The sequence below is a fragment of the Pipistrellus hanaki genome (genome assembly GCF_964339955.1).
Source record: "Pipistrellus hanaki genome assembly, chromosome: 5".
Lineage (NCBI taxonomy): Eukaryota > Metazoa > Chordata > Mammalia > Chiroptera > Vespertilionidae > Pipistrellus > Pipistrellus hanaki.
The window spans coordinates 90934294-90956563 of record NC_140507.1 but is presented as its reverse complement, the minus strand read 5'-3'; the positions used below and the strand labels follow the sequence as shown (position 1 = coordinate 90956563).

General features: G+C 48.3%; 1 protein-coding gene across 2 annotated transcripts in view; it reads right to left on the bottom strand.

The window, feature by feature from the left end:
- Nucleotides 1-22270, bottom strand: part of ARHGEF18 (Rho/Rac guanine nucleotide exchange factor 18) — a 79662-nt gene that overhangs the window by 25866 nt on the left and 31526 nt on the right. The window contains exon 1 of one of the 2 annotated variants that reach the window (XM_084884396.1): nt 20429-20546. The exons of the other annotated variant lie outside the window; for it this stretch is intronic. The gene's annotated coding sequence lies outside the window, so the exon portion shown is untranslated. Of the gene's footprint in view, nt 1-20428; nt 20547-22270 lie in introns of those variants that run through there. 2 annotated transcript variants of the gene reach the window in all.

The following is a 22270-nucleotide window of genomic DNA, read 5'->3' as shown; positions in this document are numbered from 1 at the left end:
AACCAAAGAGGAGTCTCCGAGCAAATGAGACCGAGCCGTGTGACAGACACCAGGGTCCTGCCTGACAACGGACTCCACAACACGGTCAGGTTCGGGGGCACTTTCCAGCGCAGCTATGCTCCGCCTGTGACCGTGAGTCCGTCAGGTCACACTCCTTCCCCTCTAACACACAAACACGACCCCATTAGCCTTTGTAGGAATTCTAAGGACCCTCGTTAGAAACAGCAATGAGATTTAATAGCTACAAATCCTTTGAAAGTCATTTTTTGAGAAAGCTTAATTTGGCCTATCAAGTGATCATCTTGATTGGTTTTAAATGGTCCTTTATCATCTCAAAACACACTGGCTTCTAGAAAAATTGACTTTCAACGAGAATTTATATTCTAAATGGCAGAGTCTCCCTGCTGTTTGATGGAAAAGCAGCTGGCACCATCTCTGGAGGGCAGCTGGACCTTGGCACAGAGGTTCTGCCGTTTTCTGCAAAAAGCCACACAAAAGGGCCAGACAAGCCGCACTTTTAGGCAGGACAGCTGTTCCCAGGGCGTGGCTTCGAAATAACTGCTCCTTTTCTCACAGGCAGTGAGGGCCTGTATACCCCGCCCTGCCCCCATTCTTTATCTCAACAAACTTTCTTTCAGGCTGACAGCGTCGTCGCTGGTCTCTGGAGAGTTCTAGCAAGCTTGAGCTATGGGTAAGTGTTAGAGAGACAATTAAGAAGCTCTGATACAAGATGAAGTTTTCAGTTCACAGTCCCCGTCTTTTCTGACACCTGAGAATAGACTAAATCGATGCCAAGATGACTCATTGATTTCTCTGATCTGCTTCATTTTGATGTCACACAAGCAAGGTGGTATAACAAAGAGTAAAACTATAGGAGGAGAAAAACACCATAACCCCATGTTTTGGGGCACAAAGGAAAAAAGGGTATCTGGTGGCTTAGCAGATAACGTGAGCCAGAAAGAACACTCTTTCTAAACCCGATCTTACCCAATAAAAAGCACACGAGCCCTGTGCTCCCCAAATATGGCAAACCAAGTGAATATCGTTTAAAAAACTGGTATCTGCTTGTCTATGTGTGCAGAAAACTTAAAAAACCACAAAAAGGTATAAAAGTAGAAATAATCCACAGTTAATTGCTGGTATAAATAGTTTTATAAGTTGAAAAATAATGTTTAGTAATGATGATTGGGGATTTGTGTTGAAAAATCTCTCACAAATAGCAAAAGGATAATATTAATAGTAAACATATTTTTTGCATAATCATCATACAGGACATGCGGGTATGCCATTCACTGAGCGACGTGGGGTTAGGGGTGCTGACCCCGGCAGTAAAAAATCTGCATAGAACTTTCGACTCTTCCAAAACCTAACGACCAATAGCCTGCTGTTGACAGTAGCTTCACTAATAACATGAGCGGTTGTATAACACATATTGTGTGTGTTCTATGTACTACATACTGTATTATCACAATAAAGCAAACTAGAGAAAAGATGTCATTGAGAAAATCATAAGAGAAAATACATTTACAGCACTGTACTGTATTTATCCATACTATAAGTTTATATTGTCTGCTTACAAGATAAATTATCTGTCAGCACCACCATCAATATTGTCCTATGTGATACAGAAACACTGTAGATATTCTATGTATCACAAAGACTAGACCTCAAACATGAAAAGATATTGTGCAAAAGGCACTCATATTTATTTACATGTGTAACAGTCAGGCACTGATAATGAAGCAGCAGCAATATGATTGCTTTATGTGGCCAACCTTTCGGACCTCACAGACCACCAGTGTCCACGAACCACAGGTTGGTGACCTCTGGTCTCCTGTAATTGACACAATTGCTTCACGGTAGTAAGAAAATCTCAAAAATATACTTAAATGTACCCATGCAGTCCAAACCCATATTGTTCAAGGGTCAACTGTACAATACCACAAAACCATATTCTGTATTACTCTATGGGTAGCAAGAAAAACAACGCCCATGTCTGTAAGCATAAAAATAAACCTAAACTTCATGCTTGTCACAAAAATGAACTCAGAATGGAGCACAGATTTATTTGGAAAATGTAACATTATAAAACTTTCCACAGATAACAGGAGATCTTCAGGAACTACAGCTTAGATATTGAAGGGTTTTTTGATATGACACCAAGAGCCCAGTCCACATTTTAAAGTCTATAAATTGACTTCATCATAATTAAAACCTTTGCTGTGGAAAAGCCTGTGAAGAGGATAAATGATAAGCTAGGGGGAGGAGGGAATATTGCAAACCACCCATCTAACAAAGAACTCTCAAAACTCAAGAGTAAACGTACAAACAACCCATTTAGAAAATGAGCAAAAGAGATGAAGATACATTTCCCTGAAGTAAATAGATGACCAGAAAGTATAAGAGGTGTTCCACATCACTGGCCATTAGAGAAATGCAAATTAAAAGCACCTCGAGTTATCACAAACAGAACGATGAGAATAAAAAACAGTGACGACGCTAAATGCTGGCGAGGATGTGGAGACATTGGAATATTCGCATGTAGCTGGTGGGAATATAAAACGGTGCAGCCGCTCAGAAAACACTTGGGCAGTTTGTAAAGAAAACAAAATAACTGCACCCCTCAGTATTAATCTCAGAAATGCAAAACTTGTGTCTAGGCAAAAACCTGTCCACAACTGTTGGTAGCAGCTTTATTCTTAATAGCTCCAAACCGGAACAACCTAGATGTCTTTCACAGGGCAAATGGTCAGATAAACTGTGGCCCATGGAACACCTCTCAGCAAAAAGTCACTGCATGATTCCATTTATAGAACATTCTTTCCTAAAAAATAAATAAATAAATAAATAAATAAATAAATATATAAATATATATATATATATTCTTATTGGTTTTAGAGAGAGGGAGAGGGAGAGAGAAACATTGATCAGCTGCCTCCTGCACGCCCCCTTCTGGGAATAGAGGCTACAACCTGGGCATGTGCCCTGACAGGGAATCGAACCAGTGATCTCAGTGCACAGGACAAAGCTCAACCAATGGAGCCACACTGGCCTGGGATGCAGAACATTCTTGAAATAGGAAAATGAAATTACAGAGATGGAGAACAGATAAGCGACTGCCTGGGGTTAGTGATGGTGGGGAACAGGTGTGATCATAAAGTTCAAGTTCAAGGGTGATCTTTGTAATGATGGAATAGTCCTGATCTTGACGGTGATGGTGATGGGAACCTGCACGTGCGATTTCATTTTGCACACAGAACTAGATTACACACTGTCCCCATGACAACTTGCTGGTTTTGATATCCTATACAGTTACCTAAAAAGTAAGCATTGGGGAGAACTGGGTTAAGGTGACATGTCACTCCTCTGTACCCACCTTTGAATTAACTGTGAATCTATAGTGATTTTGAAAGGAAAAGTTTAAAATAACAAAAATACTACCAACAAAAAAAACAGAACACTCACGTCCATTATCTTAGAGATTGCGCCTTCTGGCATTGGAGGTATGTCTTCCGTTCAACCCACACTTGTCCCCCGCACCCCGAGCACCCCTGCAGTCCCTTCACCCCAGCCAGGGAGCCTCTGCCTGAAGAGGCCTCCTGGTGCCCAGCCTGTCTCAGGAGCTGCGCTCTGTGGGCTGCCTGTAACGGGAGCCTGCCTTCGGCATCTCCCGAGTCTTCTCTCCGATCCACCCCCTCCCCACACCTTTCCCTAGAGATTCACCCCACGGGGCACTCCAGCCTGCAGCCCATCACTTGCACAGAGGCCAGCCTTCCACACGCCCTGGACCATGTACTAGTCTGGGCAGCACTTTGGAAAAGCAGTCTGGTGATCATACCTAACCTTTGCCTCCATAATTCTGTCTCTCTGAGACTTGTGTATGCAACTGGAAGGCAAATGATTAAACAGCATTTACAAGGACCACAGCACGGTGAAACATGGGCAGCATTTGAAGTCACGGTGGTCATAAACACGCACACCCATGCAAATAAAGGCGGGGCCAGAGACAGTTGTAAGAGGTGGTTAGAATACGGTTAATTTTCACTTTGTTTTAATGTTCCCTCCTTCACATTTGAAGCTTGCTCTGGTACTGCTATTAACCAAGAGGCATCAGATTCAGGTAATAGAGGCATCGGCGACATGTTTTCCTGTGCCCTTATCAGTGTTTCATGGGGCTGTTTCTCATCGGCCAGGAATCTCTGTGTGCAGCTGGCTGGATCTGTGCCCAAGAATGTTCCTTCCACCTTGTTCTTTTCACCCCAAGGATGACTCACCTAAGCAGTTTGCCTTAGTTTTAAAGAATTTTTATGATTTTTTGAGAGAGGAAGGGAGAAAGAGAGAGAGAAACATCAATGTGAAGAGAACATTGATCAGTTGTCTCCTGTATACTGCCTACCAGGGATCAAGCCCGCAACCCGGATATGTGCCCTGACCAGGAACTGGACCACCAACACTTTGAGATGCAGGACAACGCCCAGCCCGCTGAGCCACACTGGCCAGGGCACCTTCTTAACATTATTAAACAAGAATAACTTAGAGAAATGCCATCTTAGTAATAGACATTAATTAGAGACATACCTTATTTACCAATAAAATAATTAAGTGGGCAGTCTCCCCACTCCCCCCCAAAGCTTTGAAGTTAAGAGTTATTAAAAATGAGAATCTAGCCCTTGCCGGTTTGGCTACTCAATGGCTAGATTCGATCCTGGGTTCAATTCGATCCTGGGTTTGATTCCGGTCAAGGGCATATGCCTGAGTGTGGGCTTGATTCCCCAGTGGGGGGTGTGCAGGAGGCGGCCAATCAGTAATTCTCATCATTGATGTTTCTGTCTCTCTCTCTCTCTCTCCCTTCCTCTTTGAAATCAATAAAAATATATTTTTTAAAAAGGAAAAGAAAATGAGAACCCTCCCGCCTTGGCCAGTTTGACTCAGTGGCTAGAGCATCGGCCTGCAGACTGAAAGGTCCCAGGTTCGATTCCGGTCAAGGGCATGTACCTTGGTTGCGGGCACATACCCAGTAGGGAGTGTGCAGGAGGCAGCTGATAGATGTTTCTCTCTCATCGATGTTTCTAACTCTTCTATCCCTATCCCTTCCTCTCTGTAAAAAATCGATAAAATATATTTAAAAAGAGAATTCTGGGTCTGTAGAGCCTGAGGGAGATCTTGGGGATTACAAATGACACCACCAGTGTCCCCTCCTTTATATTTGTAGAACAGTCCACCCAACAACAGCAGAATTCACATTTTTTCCAGCACACGTGAACTATTCATTAAAATAAACAACATTGTGGACAACAAAACATAGGATTATCAATTTAAAAGTATTAAAAAAAAGACTGCCAGGAAGGCCCACACGTTGGGGCCGAGGGCGGGAATGTCTGTGGGCAGGTACGGAGGAGCGTTATCCTTGTGAGATCAGCCAGGGCAGCAGGATCCCCCCGAGGCCCAAGGAGAAGAGGGGCTGAGAGGTCAGCTTGCAGGGAACCCAGGCTGGGGGGAGCCGGGTCAGCACACAGCGTTCAGTTCACTGAGATGTGAGCCGTGAGGGTTAACAGCCACTTCCTGACCATCTCCTGCCCCACCTTCCATCAGAGTCCAGCAGCCACACAGTCTACGTAGAGACTTCTTTTCTTTAACCGACGAGATAGTCCCTCAATGGCAGATTGTCTTTAAAGTGAAAGAGCCAAGAATGGGCGTAGCCCTCACCTGTGGATGCCCGCCCTGGAGGGACCAGAGCTGTGTGCCCAGGAGCAGGCTGACAGCACTGATACAAGGCAATGCTAACACCCTTGGATGAGTGGCACCAGACCTTGCCCTCGAGAAGGTCAAGGTTCAGTGAGGCAGTGCAATTAAAGTCAGCAGTGACAGGTAAAGGAAGCAGCGGCGGCCTAGGCTGTGGGGGCGGGGAGTAGAGGAGAGTGGCCCCGAGGGATTCTGGCCTCACCCCAAAGCCAGCTGGCCAAGGGCACCCAGGGACTCTGAGGTCCGTGCTGCCTGTCAGTGTGGTTGGGGTTCAGGGTTTAAACACTGGCGAGATGAGGCCAGTGGGGGCCTGTATCCCAAAGAGGGGCACCACCAGGCCGGGGAGTCTGGGCTTCACACCAAAGCCAGGCAGACAATCAGGTGTGGGGAGACACGCAGGCAGCAGGTGAGGGGTGGGAGTGGCCACCCAAACAGGCCACAGCCTTGGCTAAATGACCAGGGCTTGTGCTGCCGGCATGAGGGAAGGGCCCTACGCAGATGAGCAGTGGTTTCACGAGAGAATGGGGCAGGGCCACCATGAACATGGAGAGACAATGGAGTGATGCGGAGTAGGGCACCTTGCCTGGGAAGTGAGTGTCGTGTCTGGGTGTCAAACACAACTCGAGGGCCGTGTGTTCCCAGTGCACCATGGTGCCCAATAGAGATGTGCTGAATAGACATTACAGGTCTGAGGACCCAGACCCCAGTACGCTCACCAGCAGCTGGAGTACAAGGCAGACCTGGCCTGTTTCACGAAGCTTCTGGCCAATGGGAAGTGTGACAGTCTGTGCTGTGAAGCTGGACTGTTGGGCTGTGGAGACGCTGGGCAGGAGACCTCGCCACTACTGCAGCAAAGACCCCCCCAAACAAGTACAGATGCCGCTCGACTTACAATGGGGTTATGCCTGATAAATCCATTGTAAGTTACATCACAACTCAGCCCGTCCTCTGGGCAAACCTCTCACGCTGCTGCCCAGCGCCACAGAAGTGTATCGGACCATGCATGTATCTCCAGATCCTAATTCAAGACTCGGAGTATGCATATTGCTTGCGCACCATTGTCAAGTTGAAAAATCCTAAATCAAATCACCGTAAGTCAGGGACCATCTGTATCTGTAGAAACTCAAAGAACTCCCCCTCTCCACACTGTCTCTACGTCCTCTTTCCCTCTTTCTTCCTCGAATCCACAAGGATCAGATGGCCCTCCCTCTTCTCCACATTTCTAAATCCAACACAGTCCTTACTTTACTGGCAAACAGTTCAAGGCAGTTCAGGGCAACATTAGGAATACAGGAGCTGGAGCTAGGCCCCTCAGGTTCAAGTCCCATCCTATGAGATCCTGAACTAATGACTTAATTGCTCCCTGCCTCCATTTTCCCATCTGTAGAATGGGTGTAACAGAAGCTCCCTCTTCAGAAGGTGGCTGTAATGGATGGAGAACATTCTGGAATAGATCTGTCATGATGTAAGCATCAGTGTTGCCTATCTATACGACTGCTCACTCCCAAGCAGCTGCCAGACGATGCCGGGAACACCAAGCCAATAGGCTCCTCCCCTGACCAAGGGTCCGCCAGGCTCCCATCTCCCTCCAGAGCCTCCGGGAGGGAATGACAAAATGTGGCCCAAGGCCAAATCCAGCATCTTTGCGAGGCATGACTATGCTCTACATTTTAAAAGGCTGTAAAGAAAAGGAGAGAAATAATATGTGACAGAGATGGAAGTGGCCCACAAAGCCCAACCTGTTTGCTATGAGACCTTACAGTCAGCTGGCCTCTGGCCCATCTCCCTGCTCTCATCTCCCCGCTCCTGGCTCCAGCCACCTCGGCCTCATCCATGTCCCCCAAACACAGACACCCCGCTGGGCTCCTGCAGTCACAGTTCCTTCAGCCTGCCCCCCACTTCCTTCCTCAGAGGCCCCAGGACACGAGCCCAACACACACACGCCCCTCTGGTTTTATTTTCCTCCTAGCACCACCCCCATCGTGTACACGACGGAGAGTTAATGCTCATCATCTCAGTAGCTGTGTCTATAAAGTGGCTGGGAACACTGAACTGGCAAATCCCGAGCCACTGCTCCTGAGGGAATCCAGGGTCATGTTTTGGTCAACCCATCAACCCATCAACACATCACTGTGCTCCGCGTGTTCTGGTTGAAAGATGCCTCATTTAATATATACTGTTGATTCATTCACCCTGAACTGATGGCCAACAGCAGGATAGCTGAGACATGAATGAAGTCTGTCTAACACAGTGTTTTCTCTACGAGGCACCCTGGTCCTCCTGTGCTCCGGAGTGCTAGCCGGAGCTTCGGCACCAATTTCAATGAGATCGCCAACAGCACAAAACTGACAGTGCGGCCCGAGTGCTCCAGCGGAAGGACCCTTGTTTCCGTTGGATCTGAAGCAAGGAGGCAGACGGAGATGTCCGCCGCGGCCCCTCCGCCACTCCCCGCCCCTCTGCTCCCCTTCCACGGGGCATGGGCTTGTCGAGTGACTCAAACGGGAGTTCACAGTTCACCACTGAAACGAAGCTGGAGAGGTTTCCGCGCAGGCATTCGGTCAGATTTGCCCCTGGAAACAGTGGCTGCAGTCGGGGTGGACGGGGAGGGCTGCAGGGAGATGTAGGGGACAGGACCGGACGGCGACCTGGGAAGGGCAGGCCAGACTGGGAGATGGGGCGGTGGCGAGTCTCGTTTCTATCTCAGCCACCGAAGCTGCCCGAGAGGACGCAGGGCGATGGCAGGTGGCAGCTGAACGTGGGAGCGTGGCGCCAGGAGAGGCTGAGACGAGGGATGGACATTTGGGCACAGGAGGTATCTGAGCCAAGGAGGAGGTGAGATTCCGGGGGCAGAGAGACTGTTGCAGAGCTGCCTGGGGACTGGCTGAGTGGGATGAGCCTTATTGATAAGGCATGGAATTAACTGTTCTTAGGTCCCTGCTTGTTGCAAGTGGTCTTGGTACCAGAACAGCCTAACTGCATTCTTTTAACTTTTATGTTTTGTGGTGGGGGGGAGGACTGGTATCTCACAACCACTGGCTCAAACTGTTATTATTGTTGATATTATTACCAACTGAAATCTCTGAGTTGCTTTCTCATAGGCTGTCACTGGTCCTATTTCATCATCTCACACTCACACAGCTGCTTTGTTAGACCTGTGGTTCTCAACAGGGGGCGATCCTGTTCCCCAAGGCACATCTGGCAAAGCGCGGAAACATTTCTGAGAGCTGCTTTTGGGGGAATGCTGCTGGCACTCAGCCACCGGAGGGCCCCCGAGAACTGCCAGCTGGGAGCGCCGACTCAGACCAGGCAGGGGATGGAAACACCCTGCTGGCTGCAGCCAGTGCGCTCAGTCCTGAGGTTTCCCGGTCCTCATTCTGTGCCGCGGAGAAGAAGGCCACCCCAGGTGCCAGCAGCTCTGGTAAGTCCATTCCCAAAGGTCTTTCTAAATCACACGGTAAACAGCCATGAGGATGAGCGGAGGATGGAACCTGGGTGGTCCACCTCTGACCTGACGTTAGTCCCCTAATCAACACCCTTTGGGAACTTTTATCCAACTCAGTGTGAGCCTGGCTGAAGAATGATCAGCTCAGAATTACCCAATATTCCTGTGGGCTTCTCCTCCTGCCCCGGGAACACTGGGGGACAATTAGGTGCCTCCCATCCCACATGTTCCCGTCTCCCTGATCTCCTGGGCCAGATGTCACCGCCTGTCCGAAGGGGAAACGAGGCTGATGTGGCAGGATTTCTTCCTGGTGATTCTCGCTGGTTTTAACGCTCATGAGCGCAGCTGCCTCCTTAACACCTCCATTCTTCAGGGTGACAGGAGGATGACAAGTGGGCCGTCTCTAGCTGGGACACTACATCCAATTCTGCTTCCTTCTTGGGCCTGGGACCACACTCACCAGATGCCAGCTTTCTGGTGGTATGCCTCGAGATGTCAAAGGCTGTAGGTATCTGAGACTTGTTTTTAAGTTCTTTCAAGATCCTATCATGTCAGATGCAACTAGTATAGAGAACTCTTTAAAAAAAAAAAAAAAAAAATATATATATATATATATATATATATATGTATGTACAGTATATTGATTTCAGAGAAGGAGAAACATCAATGATGAGAGAGAATCATTGATCAGCTGCTTCCTGTACATGCCACCCCCCGCCTCCTCACATACACACATCCGGGGACTGAGTCCAAAACCTGGGCATATGTCTTGACTGGGAATCAAACTGTGACATCCTGGTTCATAGGTCAATGCTCAACCACTGAGCCACACAGCTGGGCTGGGTACTCTTACATTTGAATTCTATGATAAAAAACAACAATCTAATTCAAAAATGAGTAAAGGGCTTGAATAGCCATTGTTCCAAAGACATACAAATGGCCAAAAGCATGTAAAAAGATGCTAAACTCTACAAATCATTAGGAAAATGCAATGAAAATCACAACGAGATGCCACCTCATACCTAAAAGCACGACACAATTTTTTCTTTTAATTTTTATGTATTGACTTTAGAGAGGGAGAAGGAAATGAAGGAGGGAGGGAAGGAGAAAAAGATCCATTTGTTGTTCCACTTATTTATGCATCCACTACTTTGGTGTATCCAGATGACATAATTAAAAAAATGGAAAATAAGTGTTGATGAGGATGTAGAGAAACTGGCAACCTCATATATTGCTGGTAGGAATGTAAATGGTGCAGCTGTTGTGGAAAAGCTTGGTGATTCTGCAAAAAGTCAAACATGGGCCCTGGCTGGGTTTCTCAGTGGTTAGAACATCAGCCCATGGTCCAAAGGGTCACAGGTTCAATTCCTGGCCAAGGGCATGTACCTCAGTTGTGAGTTTGATCCTCGGTCCTGGTTGGAGTTTATGCAGGAGGCAACCAATTGATGTCTCTCTCACAGAGATGTTTCTCGCTCCCCCTGCCTTTCCCCTTCCACTCTGTCTGAGAATCAATGGAAAAAATATCCTCAGGTAAGGATTTCAATAAATAAATAAATACATGTCAAACAAGGAATTACCATATGACCCAGGAATTCCACTTTTGAGTGTAGACCCAAAAGAACTGAAAGCAGGGATTCAAACAGATACTGGTATATCCAGGTTCACAGAAGCATTATTCATAAAAGTGGAAACAATCCAAGCATCCATTGACGAATGAATGGATAAACAATGTGGTGCATAGGATTCAGCCTTAAAAAGGACATTCTGACACCTGCCACAACATAGAAGAACCTTGAAAATATTATGCTCAGTGAAATAAGCCGGTCACAAAGGAACAGATGTGTGATTCCACTCATATGGGGTCCTAGAGGAGTCAAATTCAGAGACAGAAAGTGGATGGGTGCCAGGGCTGGGGATTGGGGAGTCAGCATTTACGGGACAGAGTTTTCAAGTGGGAAGGTGAGGAAGTTCCAGAGATGGATGGTGGGGATGGGTGCGCAGCTATGTGAAGGCACTAATGCCACTGAACTAGACACTTAATAATGGAGAGAGAGAGAGAGAGAGGGAGAGGGAGAGGGAGAGAGGTATAAGCAATGCTTCAGGAGACTTGAATGGCTACTCCACAGCCATGATGCATTGAGACTTTTCCCACAAACAGGACATTCCCCATGACAGACCGGCAAAACAGCCTTAAGAACTTCTTTCCACTTTCTTTAATGACAACTGTCCTGAGTGACAGGATTGAGGAGGTTCATCAAGAGACTAATTCTGCCAAAACCGGTTTGGCTCAGTAGATAGAGCGTCGGCCTGCAGACTGAGGGGTCCCAGGTTCGATTCCGGTCAAGGGCATGTACCTTGGTTGCAGGCACATTCCTAGTAGGGAGTGTGCAGGAGGCAGCTGGTCGATTTTTTCCCCCTCTCTCATCGATGTTTCTAACTTTCTATCCCTCTCCCTTCCTCTCTGTAAAATATATATATATACATATATATATATTTTTTTTCTTTCTTTCTCCACCCCCCCCCTCCCCCCCCCAGAGACTAATTCTAACACACGGGGCTGGAAGGTCCCTGTCTATGCCTCTTAGCATCCACTCCCCAAAACTGCCTTAGCAATTCAGAAGAATGGTTAATGGATAATATGGGAACGGAATCGGCTCCATTTGATGTTTCTTTCGAGTCACTCTGATGAACAAGTTTAACAACCACACAAGGGGCTGGCAGAGGCCGATCTTGCAAGAATCACTTCCACAGGGTGACATCAACCACCAGTGGAAACAGCATTTTGATGACAAGTTGAAGTGGGACAAATCCGGACAGGAGGACAGAGGTGTGGCCTCAAGAGCGGAAGGTGAGTGATAAACAAGAGCTCAGGGTTGTTTCCTTATTAACATACCTGAAAAAGAACGTGCAAAAGAGCAGACGCCCTGCACAGTTCAGGCTTGTCCCTGAGGTCACCTGCAGGCCCCTTGCTGGATTTCACACTGTTTTCTGGTGTCAGACAGGAGGCACCTTCAACATCACACACAGGCAGGTCCGACCCATTAAAAGCGCTGGCCTTGTGAGTGCTTCTCGTGACTCTGGGCACCAGGCCAGATGCTGAACTGCTGGGACCCAGTAAGACATTCCTCGCCCCGCCCCCGATAGCCTTGCTAGGAAGGGCAGCTGACCTTCCTCTCAGGCATTTAAAAATAATTATGTTAATTCAACTGACTGTACAGAAATCAAAATGACGTGGTCGAGAAACATTTTAATGAAAATAAATGATTTTGAACAGACTAATTCAGCTACTATTCATCTGCAATCTTCCCCAACTGGCCTTATTCCTTTTTAAAAAAAAACAAACCTCTGATGGGAGAAATAAAGAGCAAATGTCAGCAGAGGTGGCTGTAAGAAGGGCAGAGGAAATCAAACACTGGACAGGGGCCTGTGGGTTTGTCTTTCAGCAGATAAAAAGCATTCAGTTAAAGGCGGAAGGCAGGAAAGAAAAACACGCACAACAATGCCAGAAAGAACCTGTTTGCCTTCAATGGCCTGGGAAATTAGTCAAGGGCAATGCGTTTCTGTAAAAAGACAACCGGGCTTGTACCCGTGTCCTTGGGGCTGGGAAAGGATCCTCCACAGGGAGTTCTAAGTGCTAACCCACACCTGTCCCCTTCACCTGTGTTTCTCACCAACCTCACAAGGTCAGAGTCACGGCCCTGGAAACAGAATGGTAACAACCATGGGGTTTATAGGGGCAAGCCACCTGCTTTGTAAATAGTTTTATGGGAACATAGCCACACCCACTGGTTTTCGTGTGGTCTGGGCCGCTCTTTCCAGTGGAGTAGCTGTGACAAGGACTGTGGTCTGCAAAGTCTCACGTATTTACTACTGGCTTTTTACAGAAAAAGTCTGCGGATCCCTCATAACTGTATCTAATTGGTTTGTTCTGGAAGGAGGAACATTCCCAACAATCAAAATGCAGCCTGCTGGGCTCATGGGAAGTGCCCCGTCTAATCCCTGGCATGCAGAGAGAATGGAGTAAAGTGGTGACTGACCCTGTGAAGTCATTGCTGGATTCCAGAGGCCCAAAGACGCATGCTGGTGGCAAATAGGTACGAGGTGGTTTCCGGGTATCTCTAAATCCCTACAATCCTAAGGATGCTCGCTGGAACTGTTAAGGGAGATCAGCAACCAGCTCCTACATTAGGAAAATGCCAGAACCTTGCAAAGACCTTCGTTAGCATTCTTTTTAGAACTGCAAAGGTGTGACCCTGAATTTATTTTACAACTCACGTCTCAAGGTCAGGAAGAAAACAGTCATGTGCAGGGCTAGACAGACAGGACATTCCTCCCCTTCCCCCTTAAAGTCTATAAAACTTTTGTATTTGGTGAAAGTGGTATTTTAATGCACTCTATAATATAGAGTACAGGCAAACATTTGACAGGCAGCTTTTATACAGTCACATGCCATATAATGGTTAATGACAGACCAAATACATGACCATGGTCTCGTATATGATGGAGTTGAAAAATTCCTATCACCTAGTGGCACTGTAGCCATCATGATGTCACAGTGCAATGCATTACTTACAAGTTTGTGGTGATGCTGGCATAAACCAACCTACTGAGCTGCTTGTGGTATAAAAGTATAGCACATGCAATTATGTACAGGACATAATACTTGTCTCTTGATGGTATCCTTTTCTTTTGCGCTTGATTTAATCTCAGGTTGTTTTATAAATGTAGGGTAGTCTGCCCTAGCCGGTTTGGCTCAGTGGATAAAGAGTCAGCCTGCAGACCGAAGGGTCCCATGTTCAATTCCAGGTAAGGGCACATACCTTCGTTGCGGCTCCTCCACAGCCCAAGCCCTGCTTGGGGTGCATGCAAGAGGCAATCAATTGACGTGTTTCTCTCACATGGGTATTTCTCTCTGTCTTTCCCTCTCTCAAAAGCAATGGAAAAATATCCTCAGAGGGAGGATTAACAAAGGCTTAATGTCGTGTAGCCTAAGGGTCCCATTTTTATAGTCCACAGTAGCATGCAATAGGCTCCTAGGCCTTCGCACTCACTCGCCCTCACTCACCGATTCACTCAGAGTAACTTCCAGGCCTGCGAGCTCCAATGGTAAGTGCCCTTTACAGGAGCACCATTTTTTATCTTTTATTGACTGACTGATTTCAGAGAAAGGACAGGGTGAGATACAAACTTCAATGATCAGAGAAATACTGATTGGCTGCCTCCTGCATGCCTCACACTGGGGATCAAGCCCGAAATCCAGGCGTATTTCCTGACTGGAAATCAAACTGATCTCTTGGTTCATAGATCGATGCTCAACTACTGGGCCCATTTTTGATCTTTTATACTGTATTTTACTTTACCTTTCCTACCCTTAGGTCTGTTTAAATACATACCTACTTACCGTTATGTTGCAACTGCCTACAGTATGCAGTATAGTAATATACAGTACAGGCTGTAGCCGAGGAGCAGTAGTCTAGGCCTGTGGTAGGTTGCACACCTGGGTTTGTGTAAGTGTCCTCTGTGATGTTTGCCTAGCGACACATCACATTTAGAAGCTTTTCAAACAAGAAGCTAGTTCTTCTTAAGATCTTCTCCCCTTTCCTCTCTTGACTTACTGGGTTCCCAAGAGTAAGCCTAAGTTGAACACTTATTTTAACTTTAAAATATGTGAAAAGAACTATGTGTTGAAAAGAACCTAAGAGCCCTAGCTGGTTTTGCTCAGTGGATAGAGTATCGGCCTGTGCACTGAAAGGTCCCAGGTTCAATTCCAGTCAAGGCACATGCCTGGGTTGTGGGCTCGATCCCCAGTGGGGGAGTGCAGGAGGCAGCCGATTAATGTTTCTCTCTCATCACTGATGTTTCTATCTTTCTCTCCCTCTTCCTTCCTCTCTGAATTCAATAAAAAATATTTTTTTTTTAAAAAAAGATTGAGTTTAAAAAGAGGAAAAATAAAAAGAACCTAAGGAATGAGTACCAGTTATTAGAGAAGATTCCTGGTGGATTGAATAGGGTGCCCCCCAAATTTCTGTCCACTCAGAACCTCAGATTGTGGCCTTATTTGGAATTAGGGTCTTTCAAGATGAAATCATCCTGAATTTAGGGTGGGCCCTAGATCCAACGACTGGTGTGTCTGTAAGAGAAGAGTTTTGGACACAGAAAGACACACACAGAGAAGAGGAAGTCAAGTGAATATGGAGGCAGAGACTAGAGATGAAGCCACAGGCCAAAGGGACAACGCCGAGGGCCACCTTCTAGAAGTGGAAGAGGTAAGGAAGGAAGGGTCTCCCCAGAGCCTCTGAGGAAGGTGGCCTGCAAACACCTTGATGCCAGACTCCCTGGAGAACAAGTGTCTGTGCCTGAAAGCTCCCCAGGGGTAGTAACGCATCACAGCAGCCCTAGGAAACACAGGCAGGTACTCGGTAGTCCCAGCTATTAATGTAGTGCCAGCGCTTAATTCTTTCTAAACATTTCCTACTGTATGGTGTATGGGTTCCAAGGCTGCATTCTGACATTGTAAACTGTGACCCACTGGTGAGATGGAAAAAACAGTTTCTCACAAAATAAAACATAACAGAAAATGCCAGTGTCTATCATGAGTAAAGAAAGTGAATATTCTTCGGTAAAACTTTGGATGCCCTCGTGTGTGCAGGGTCGCTGGGCAAAGAATGAGTTTTCATTATGATCACAGTCATAACGAAATACACCCATCTAAGGGACTGTGCTATATAGTCCCAGAAGCCCCCATCTTTGGACCCATCTATAAGGCGAACATCCTGACTACTGGGAAACAACCTTAGTTCTCAAAATCTCCAGGGACCAAGATCCTCGGTGTTTGGTTAGTGTTCCCACTTGGAAGGCCTTTATGTTTCATCTTCACTGTGCTTCTGCTCACCTGGACTGTGATCAGCTGTCCAGTTCACTGGTGTTTATGGGACAGCATAGGTAGGACCCAGAGGCCATGAAGCCCCCCAACCAAGGAGTCAGGCCAGGAAACTGTCAATACCCATTAGATGAAACAGGACACTGCCCCTGGGCAGACTGTGCCCACCGCTGGCATGTTCCATGTCACTATTCCTTTAATGGTCATGTTGTTATGGATTAAAAAAAAAAACTGTTAGATTGCTCCACCGGTGTGGCTCAGTGGTTGAGCATCAATCCATGAACCAGGAGGTCACAGTTTAATTCCCAGGCAGGGCACATGCCCATGATGCAGCCTCAGTCCCCACGAAGGGGCCTGCAGGAGGCAGCCGATCGATGATTCTTTCATCATTGATGCTTTTATCTCTCGCTCCCTCTCCCTTCCTCTCTGAAATCAATAAAAATATATTTTTTAAAAATAGCTAGATTCAGGCTACCACGTGGGTGAACCTTGAAAACATTAGTAAAAGAGACCACACGCAAAAAGCCACATACTGTAGAATTCCATTTATAGGAATTTGTCCAGATTAGGAAAATCTATAGAGATAGGAAGTAGATTCATGGTTGCCAGAGGCATAGGGACAGGGAAATGACTACTAATGTGTACAGGACTTCCTTTTGGGGTGATAAGAATGAAAACACACACACACACACACACATACACACACTGAATTATACACTTTAAAATGTTGAATACTGCGGTATGTGAATTACAACCCCAATTTTAAAAAGCAGAATGGCTGACCCTATGGACAGCAGGGTTCTCCTCATCAAGAGGGGAAGCAGGAGGGCTTTCCCCTAAAGAGCTTTTGGAACATTCTAGAAGAGGGAGAAACACTAAAAAGTTTTGCTTCCTGATAGTAGGCTAGGTGGGGCTAATGACAAACTAAAAGCAGTAATTTACAAGATGTAACATATGATTGTTCCTCAAATTTCAGATTGCACTTCACTTAAAAAAAAGTATTTTTATGGATTTCAGAGAGGAAGGAAGAGAGAGAGAGAGAGAGAGAGAGAGAGAGAGAGAGAGAGAAACATCAGTGATGAGAGAGAATCATTGGTCGGCTGCCCCCTGCATGCCCACACTAGGGATCGAGCCCACAACCCAGGCAAGTGCCCTTGGCTGGAATCAAACCAGGGACTCTTCGGTTGCAGGCCAACGCTCATAGGCCCTTGAAGGCCTGCCTGTGAAGGGCTGCTCTTCACTGTGCTTGAACCCAAAGACCTTGGGAAGAGGTGGGGGTAGTGGAAAAGAGACCCCAGTCTGAAGGCAGGGAACAGTTTCCCCTTCTCGGCTGCAAGACAAATGCGAGAGAAGTGTGAACTGGTCATCTACTCACAGGCAGTGCAAGAAAGAGTTCAGCTAGCTGATGACACAAGGCCATCGCCTCCCGGCCCCCTGTTAAACTCTCTCACGCTGTCACTAAGCCCAACAACCCTGTCTCCACATGGGCTAAGTCTGGCCTCTTCCCACACTGCTTAGATCCAGGCATCTCCCAATACTGACCCGTCTCCAGCCTCCGCCCTTTCCAAGCCCACTGAGGGAAACAGCCAGGAAGTCACCCAAGTAACACACCAGTCTATCAAATGCCCGTGTCAGCTCTACCCAACCAACAGCATGGTGTCCCCTGACTCAGCCTTCACACATGCTGTCCCCACGGAGCCAACAGGTGCTGAGCATGGCCTAACCACCACTCCACAGGACCAAGCGGGCTTTCCTGCCATGCCTGGGCTACGTCCATGATGAAGTTCTGACCCCCACATCCCTGTCTCAGCCCTGTTACAATGGATGGCACAGAGGACTTTGTAACCCTCTGCTACATGGCAGGGAGCCTATACTTGACTGTAGAAAAATAAGAATCTATTCATATCAAGAATCCAGCTGCAAACCAGGATGTTGGCAAGCTGTCCCCTTTCTTCAGAGCTGTCTGATCTTGGCCTCTGGGCCTCTAGTGTCCCCATCTCAAACCATTTCTTACGATTCTGCCCGTGCCCATAGCCACTTCCACACACAGCAATGAACTGTCCTTGTGTGCAGGATCCTGCCCAATTCCAGCCAAGTGAGTGGCTGTGGTCCACCCTCCCTCCGTCCCACGCTGCAATGGAGAGGCACCTGCCTGGACCACATGTGTTTTACCTCTCTCCTCCTCATACCCACACCCTAAGAATGACAGCTGGTACAATGTTCTGGAATCAGTGTTGACAGACGTAGTACTCTGTCCCTGTACTAAAAACCACTGACTGGCACCTTTAAAAGGACGAGTGACACGGTATGTGAATTATATCAATAAAATTGTTACGCTGAAAAGGTGACATGATTTCAAAACATAACCTCCCCACAGTGTGTTAAATGTATACGCTTTCACCTTTAGAATATTTTTTTTCAAAACACGATGTAAATCAGAGGAGGCATTTGCTACTTTGAACATAACCAACTGCAACTTTATTCTTAGTGGAAACTATGAACCTACCTAAGAATAAAAGCAGAGAAGTGAGCAGGTTTCGTTTAGTTTTCACCCAACACAATGTCAACAAGAATGAGCGGAGCTGCAGGGCTCCTTCCCCTGACTCTCCGGAGGGAGGACACTGTTTTAATCAGTTTGCACCCTCCCCCGTCACCCACATTCCTCCTCCAGAAAGGTCCCCAGGCAGCGCTGGAGCTGTGACTGCAATTATTTTGCACCTGGAGAGGGTTTTGAAAACAGCAGCTCTTCACTCCTTCCAAGGGGAAAGTGAAGTTTAACAAATAACAAAGAAATCACAATTGCTTGAACTTACTAAGCTCTCAGGGCTTTAAGTTATTTTTTTAAAAGCTGTGATGAAAGTGTTTCAAAAGTCAGCTGGAACTTGAGGAAATGGAAACTGGCCGCAGGAGGAGTGAGGAAGAATGAAGGAGACTCTGACTTAAGGATCAGAAATATGCTGAACATGTGGAAGGTAAACACGCAGGGAGGCAGGCTGGTGACCACAGCCCTAGTCCCCGGGGCTGGGACAAGGAAAATGGTAATTGCTACTGTGTGACAAGAATAAAAATTATATCCTGGCTCTGCCGGAAACAAAGTAGGGACTCTGCAGCTCTCACAGCGGGGCATTCTCAAATCAACTTAAGAAAAGAGAAAGGAATCACAGGCTGGGGTGGCATTTAAAAGTGAAAAGCTAATTGAAAGTAAAACAAAGTACCTATACAAGAACTAAGTGACTATGCCTTCTGGCTGTAGGCTCTTATTTGCTTTAAAACAACTTTTTTTTCTCTCAAGAGGACCTGGCCTGTGGAAATTGTAAACTCTTATCCAGTCCAAACAACAACCAAAATGCTAAAATTTTCTAGACTTTGCGCTACCTGGAAGGGCAACCTAAAAAGATAACCTAAAGATACGGGACACAGCATATGACAAAATATACAACATTTATTGAGCATCCACCACTTGCCAGGCATTCTGCCACACACCTTACACATATTAACACATCAAATCCTCAACCGATCCTTATTCCCGGTTTAAAGATGGGAAGACCGAGGTTCAGCGAGGTCCCCTGGCTCACAGGCGGTAGGAACTGGGACCAGAACCAAGTTCTGATTTGCCTGTGCTCCGGACACTTCTCCATATAGCTCCAGGATTAATCATTCACCCGGATACGTGCAAGATCATTCCCAAACAAATCGCCCTTGGCCATGGGGCTGTCACACTGTCCTGAACGCTCCCTGGTCAACCAGAAGCACTGCCCTCAGCCTGCCGGCTGGCGCTCCGCTCTCCCCCAGAGGCCTCGGGGCGGGAAAGCCGTTTTCTTCACTCCGTGGGTAAGACTTCAGGAAAACATTCTACCTTCTGGGCTCGGTCTCAGCAGAGCAACAAGTGAGAAGGGCAAGTTGGCTACAACAACCCGTGCAGACGCCACGGGCCTCTCATTTGTGCCCGCAAGGAACCCTGCACCGCACCCTCTAATTCTCCCGCCAGACACCGGGGTGAGCGTGAGGCGTGAGGAGTGCGGGTGCCCGGAGCACACACACACGGTGCGGTCCTGTTACCCACACGCTCGGCGGCACAGCGGACCTCTGCTCCAGGAAGTGGGTTCTCCAGGAGGACTCCAGCACCCGGTGCCGGTCACTGTTTCGGTTATCGCCACCGCCCTGGTCCTGCCCCAGGTGCCCCTTAACCTGCAGCCGAGAGGACGCTGCACCGCCCAGCGCTGGGCTCCGAGGGGAACGCGGGCATCGCCTGCACCTGTGCCTCCGCCAGCGCCCCGCCGCCAGCTGGGCGGAGGCCGCCCGGTGCCCGCCGGCGCCCGCGGGGCCGAGGCCTCCCCCCGGCGCGCCCGTCCGGCCGCCCTCACCTCGGCGCGGCGCCTCGCACGCCGCTCGCGGGCCGCCGCACAGCCAGCCTCCCGGCGCCGCCGCCGCCCACCCTCGGTGCAGCCGCAGCCGCTCGCTCCGCGGAGCCGGAAGCGGAAAGCCGCGCGGAGGAGTCGCGCAGGCGCAGCCCCGCCCCCGGGCGGACAGGGGGTGTGGCCGGAGGGGCGGGGCCTCGCGGTCGGCGCCGGGTTTGCTCGGGCTGAGCTGGAACGCAGGGCAGACCAGGGGGCGCGGGGTCCACTGCGGGGGCTCTGGGGGGCGGGCGAGGGCGGTTCTCGAGGGGCGGCAAGCGGGGCGGGGTCCACGGCGGCCCCGGGAGTTAGCGGGGCGGGGTTCCGGGTGGGGAGGACAGTGGGGCTGGGGGGCATGGAGCAGGAGGTCAGCGGCGCCTGGGGACCTTGGCCGGGTTGAGGGCGAGTCTGAGGGAAGGAGTTGGAGAAGGGAGGGCACAAGAAATGGAGAGAACAGAGGTGTCACCTTTGAAGAAGGGTTGGTGTAGACCACAGACAGAATTGACATAGGTACCCCAGCTACCCCAAACACGTGCCAGACCTCCAGGCAGGGCCATCAGATACTTTCAGGCCGGACAACTGTTAGGTCCCCAATGCTAGCATTCAGGATCTGAAAAACATGCCAAATATCCCCAAAGTATCACACACCTTCACCCAGGAGCCATCAGGTACCCCCAAACAGGCTTTCAGGCACCCAGAAACCTATGAGACCCCACACAGCAACTTTCAGATCTTCTCCCAAAACACAAACCAGATACCCTCAATACAGATGCGACCACATACTCTGAAACAGGTGTCCAGAGTCTGAAACACATGCCAGACACCTCACACAGGTGTTCTTGGATATGTCTCCCCAGTGCTGGCACCTCCTCAGGTACCACCAGACATCCTTGCCCTGAAGTGACTGGTCCAATCCAGGTCCTTCACAGGTGGGGCCTCTGGACAGTAACCAGGAGAGGAACCAAGTCCCTCTCACCGAGGTTCAAGCTGCTCCAGCAGGCCAAGATCTCCCCAAATCAAATTCTGTTAGTGCGCGCGCACACACACACACACACACACACACACACAATCTGTGGTCAACAGCCCTCACTTCAGAAACTGGGGGTGAGGCTGGGGGATCCTCAAGTGGCCTGCCTTCAGTTTAAGACTGGTCTTTGTGGTCAAGAGAAGCAGCACGTCGAGGGAACTGGAGACTCTGGGAATACAAGGACATGCTTCACCAGACACCCAACTCTGGTCTAGGTCAGAAGCCCCACTTTGGGTCTTTTGAGTTCTTCAGGTCGGTAAATGTCCACTCTCTGAATTGCTATGGCTTTTGGACTTTACCCGAAGGCACTGGGGAGCCATTGGAAATTCTAAGCAGGGAGAGTGGTATGACCCTGCAGCCATCTTGGTTATAGAAACCTTCAGGTGACATAGCTCTCCCCTAATGTAGAAATTGCCTTTCTCAAAGAGGTGGCAAGGAGAGATATCTCTCGTCTTTTACCCACCCAACCATTCTTTCTATGGAGTCTTTATCATGGGGCATGGAATTTACTAAGAGCTAAGGAGACACGGAGAGCTTGAGTCTACAGCAGTATTTCTTAGTCTTGGCATTATCAACAAGTGGGCTGGAAAATTCTCTGTTGTGGGGGCTGTCCTGCACATTGGAGGATGTTAAACAGCATTCTTGGCCTCTACCCATTAGATATAAGTAGCACTCCCAGTCCTGACAATCAAAAATGTCAGGGGGCATTGTCAAATGTCCCCAGGAGGACAGAATGACCCTCAGCTGACAGCAGCTGGCCTAAGAGACACGCAGACACATACCGT